Source organism: Arachis ipaensis, chromosome B08, assembly GCF_000816755.2.
Source record: "Arachis ipaensis cultivar K30076 chromosome B08, Araip1.1, whole genome shotgun sequence".
Classification (NCBI taxonomy): domain Eukaryota; kingdom Viridiplantae; phylum Streptophyta; class Magnoliopsida; order Fabales; family Fabaceae; genus Arachis; species Arachis ipaensis.
In genome coordinates this window covers 8,913,398-8,918,912 of record NC_029792.2, presented here as the reverse complement: position 1 = coordinate 8,918,912, position 5,515 = coordinate 8,913,398, and positions in this window count along the sequence as shown.

Here is a 5,515-nt window from a genome sequence, read left to right as displayed (position 1 = left end):
CTGAGGGAATAAATCAGATTACGGATGATATGAAAGAAAAGTGCTACATCTGGGGGACGCGACTGAAGACATACGCAGATGGCAGTACTAACGAGTATGACCACATGTGCACTCTGATTGCCCAAGATAATTACATTTTATATAGAATGCACCTTGCATCCCTCCAGGCAGAAAGTTATATAGAATCTGAGGTAATATTAGAATAACATTAATGTTTTACACCAAAGTTTACTGCAATGTTTATTAACGTAAATTGATTTTGGCATATATTTCTAGATTATATCTGCCATGTGCCACATCCTCAACCGGAAAAATGATAAAAGGTTTCAAGAACAAGTATACTGTCTGCCCCCGATATTGTGGTAAGTTGTGTAGCCATTTGGGTGTATTTAAATTATTTACTTGGGTGTATTTTCAGTATTTCATTTTTTGTTTCGCAATTGTTGCAGAGCATGGCCTTTTCGAAGCACCCAAATGGGGAATTCATATCTCCGAAAACCAATAAAGAATTCAGGGTGGAAGACTACCCGAGTTTTATTCCCTTCATAGATGCAAAAAAAAAACTTCTCATCCATATGTAAGTTTTCATTTGCTAAATTTGTTAGTACCGTTCTTTACTTATATGCTAAATAAAATAACACACTGTTGAAATGTGGCAATCCTTCAGATTTTTGCACCTGTTTGCTACTCGGGCCATTGGTGGTTATGGGTTATTGATACAACAAAGTGGAGATGTCGTATACTTGACCCGCTACACAAGAAAGCTCCAAGCGATGAGAGAAAGCAGCTTAATAAATTCACTGTAAGTTGCCTCTGTGTTCTTTACTTTAATAGATAGGTCTATTTCAGTTCAATATAAGGTGTATGTATGTTTTTCTTTAGGTGTAATTATGTTCTCTTTTGGGTGTAATTTCTTCGTCGGGTTGGGTGTATTTTGTGGAACCATTTGCCTTTGTATCTTGTGCATTCATTTGGGTGTATGTTGTTTATCAAGTTGGGTGTATTTCGTTAGTTGTGTTGGGTGTATATTGTCCATTCAGTTGGTTGTATCTTGTGCATTCATTCGGGTGTATTACTGATTTGTTTTGGTATTTAAGGGATATGTATTTTCAAGATTGAGAGCATATGCTGGCGGGGAACCTCTGCAGAAAGACGAGAAGGAGAAGGAAATTAAAGCATCATATGTTAAAATATCAGGCCAAAAATCAAGGTATAAATTTGTGACTCTGAACATTAAACTTTCCTAAATGAGATTTGTAATTTATTTTCTTCGTTTTCAGCTATGACTGCGGTATCTACGTTATGAAGTGGCTTGAGTTAATTGAGCTGGAAAACATTAAAAAGGGGAAGTATGAATGGGATAATTGGAAACAGGTAACTGTCTTTAGAACTATATAACTCTGTATTACTTTACTGAATTAATATTGCTGTTTAAACAGAATATACTTTTTAATTGTAGGAGGAGGCAGACCACTATAGAGTGGAGTATGCTTCGCGGATACTATTCAGTGAGATGAATAAAGAGAGAGATCAGGCAATTAGAGAGAGTAATGCTATAAGGCTGTCGAAGCCATCCTCTGTATTATTGAGTCCGTTTTGTCAGATAAATTCTGCTGATATAGAAACTGCGTAATCCAACTGCTGGGTAGTTTGTAAATTGAACAAATGCTGTAAATATTTGCCATTTATCAACAACTTCTATTCCATGTATATTTTTTTCCATAATTAAACTATCTGTGCTGTATTACAGGTGGTAAAATATGAAGGAAAAAATCAAGGCATATATAAACGCAAATTATAAACTTTTACACCCAACGCAAGTGTAATAATACACCCAATATTGCATAAAATATACACCCAAACTGTCTGTGCTGTTAAACTGTTTGTGCTGTATTCAAAATGTATGAATTACAGGTACTAAAATATGAAGAAAAACATCAAATCAAATATACACTCATAACCTGCGAATTTTTACACCCAAATAAAGTTGAACATACACCCTGAAATCTATCCCCCCCTGATGCTTTGAGACTAAAACCCTGAACCCTAAACACTTAAAACCTAAACCCTTACCCCTAACCTGTAAACCCTAAAACACAAATATTATATATATGTATCTATATGTAAATTGTGAATTAACAAAAATACACCCAAAAGCACAGTGCTTCTACACCCATATTCTGAAAAACTATACACTCAAAGAGTTACCCCCTGCTGCTGGTACCCTGAACTGATAATTCATAACATGTCCTTGATATTGGCTAGAATTTGAATGCACCGCTGATGCAGCATCAAACAGGTTTATCTGAATATAACACTCACATATTAGCTAAACTATTAACGAGAAAAATAAACTCAATCGCCACAAATTTAAAGAACATTACTTTTACCTCGCTTAAAACTTTCGTCTTCTTCTTCTTTGTGGCATTTGCGATCTGTTTGTCTAACTTTGAACCTAGCCTATTTTTTGGACGTCCTCTTGTTCGAATCCTTGGCGGGCTTTGAAGCTCGTTAACAGATTCCAAGTTGGCGTCTTCGTGGGATAAAGAAGATGTCCCCTTCCTTTTGGCTTTTAAAGATTCCATCTCAGCCATGACGTTATCGTACGCACAGTGCAGAATTACAGTCAACTCCTCTGATTCGGATGCAAATTCGCAAATATTTTGCGAACGAAAAACCAATTGGTCGAACCTCTTGCTTCTTGGCTCCATCAGTGGCTCGTCGTGGCTGCTCTTGATGTGTGTGTGTCGCCTCTTTACCTTCTTGCTCCATCGTTCCAGTATATATCTAGGTGACACTTGGCTTACTTGTTCGAAGCTTAATACGCTTAGTGCGTGACGGCACAGTATCCCTCTCGACTCAAATAATAAGCATTGGCATTTTACCTCGGCTGCGACTGAGTCGTAAGTAACCACAAACTTGTTGAATATTGAGCTGAAAACTTGTTCTCCGACTTCGTATACTGAATAGCCTAGAGCGGAATTCGTTAATCTGGTGATGCAATTCGCCTTTCCTCTGAATTGCGCTTGGACTTTCCTAAACTTTTGATGAGTGTACGCATCTTGAAACTGAGCTTCAATGGAGGATTTGGTTGCACACGGTATGACCGTATGAAAATCTGCAGCATCTGATTCTCTCTCTGCTTGCTCCCTGCTTCCGAGGCAATTATCGTATTGTTTGACGAACTGAATAAGCGAGCTGTTCCGGGTGATATACTTGTTAAAAAATGAATGCATGATTTCGCTCCTTTGTGTGCTTCTCATCCCTGTCCAGAAGTGGTGATCCAGATAGATAGGAACCCATATGTGACGGTCTTCGTACAGATCTGCAGAATACACCCAAACACAGACTATAAATACACCTGAGAGAACATGCAATTTACACCTCTGCTGCAGATTTTAAAAAGACATTACCTGAAAGCCACTTGTTGTCCGTAAGACCAAAATTCAGCAGAAAATCATTCCAATTCCTATCGAATGAGTCTTTGCTATGAGAGTTCCAAACAACTTGGCTCATTTCTTGTTCAATATCGGCATGTCCCTTGTACCCGTTTAATTTGCTTGGAATCTTCTTCATGATGTGCCAAATACACCAACGGTGAATTGTTGTTGGAATACAGGCCTCTAAAGCCCTTTTCATTGATGCGCACTGATCGGTGAGAAACCCTTTCGGAGCGTTTCCTCCCATGCAACGAAGCCAGCATTGAAATAACCATTTGAATGATTCAATTTCTTCGTTCTTCATCAAAGAGCATCCGAGAAGTGTTGACTGACCGTGGTGATTCACCCCGACAAAAGAACCACAGACCAAATTATACCTAAAACAAATTACCATAGTGCAGAATCAAAATCATTAGGTACACCCCAACACATGCTTCGTATACACCCAATGAAACAGCCAATATACACCTCTGCTGCGGATTCCTAAAAATACATTAATTTAGCATCATAAACAGGGGCAGTTTGTTACCTGTTTGTATTGTAGGTGGTGTCGAATGAAATGACATCTCCGAAATACTCAAAGGCAGCTCTGCTTCTTGCATCGGCCCAAAAAGCCAGCTTAATCGATTGATCCTCCTCGAGTTCGAGCTCAAAAAAGAAATTCAGATTCTTCTCTTTCATTCTTAACAAATATTTCCCGAATTTCTTTGCATCTTCTTGTTTGGAAACATTCCGCACTTCCCTGGTAATGTAATTCCTCACGTCCTTTTCGAAAAAATTTAACTCGCGGTGACCCCCGGCAGCCGCAACAAATGATTGGTAGGTTTTGCTTGGTCTGATACCGGCCTCCTCGTTATTCTCTATTGTACGACAAATGGACATGCTTAGTTCCCTGTGCTGTTTGAGCATCTCTGCTTTACTTGGACAGCAGGGGTGTGAATGATCCAGCATAACCTTTGAAATGATCCAAGCATCGACATCCTTCAATGTGTGTATATAAATTCTTGCAGGACAGTTTAAACCGGCTGTCGGATTGGTCTTCTCGGTCGGAGATATTTTAGATTTCCATTTTCCCTCTCTGCTACATGTAATCAGTTGATTCTTAATCTCGTTTTCCTTCCTATTTGTGCACCGAACTCTTGTAGAGAAACCTGCAGCCTTGGCGTAGTTCCTGTAAAATTTTCCAGCATCTTCAAGGGTGGTAAAGGTCATTCCAACCTTCGGAACAAGCTCGTCATCAACAACTGAGAGAGGCTGCACATTACACCATGTCAAAAACTGTAAATACACCCATAGATATGATTCAAATACACCCAATTATGTCTAATATGATATACCAGAACCGCAACATCTCAACTAAAATGACAATAAATCCATAAACTGTAAATACACATGCTGCAGAATACACCATGTTAAAAACTAAAAACACACCCAATCATGTCTGATATAATACACCTGAACAACAACAACTCAATTAAAATAACAAAAAACCAGTAAAGTGTAAATACACCCACACTTCTAGGAAAAATACACCCAAAAAAGACCTGATCTACACCCGAGCGTCTGCTATAAATTCCAGATAATTAATCAAAACTAATACATTGAATCGACAAATTCATGTTAACGTGTTAGTTTCACAGGCGATGTTCAACAATTTTTCAACTACACAATGCTATACAAATTACTGCAAGAAAATTCATACTAATCCTATGTAAATCAAATCTCAGGAACTTCGTTAGATTCAAATTCATAATCCACTTCGCCTGGATTCAGCTGAGGTTGAATGATCCATTATCTTCAAAACGAGTTCAAACTTTGATTTCAGAAAACAACAAATCAAAATAGAAAACGAAGCTCGAGTTGCACAGAGAGAGGAGAGTAACGTAAACGAAGAACATACCAGTGAGAAAAGGAGAGGAAAAGAACGATGGAGAAGAAGGAGGGAAGACGCGCGAGAAGAAGAACAAGCAAATCTCCAAATAACGAAAACGAAGAAGGAAACAAATCTTTTAAATTTGGTAGTTAGATATACGCGGGATCTTATATAGCGCGTGTATACAACGTATGTGTAGCAG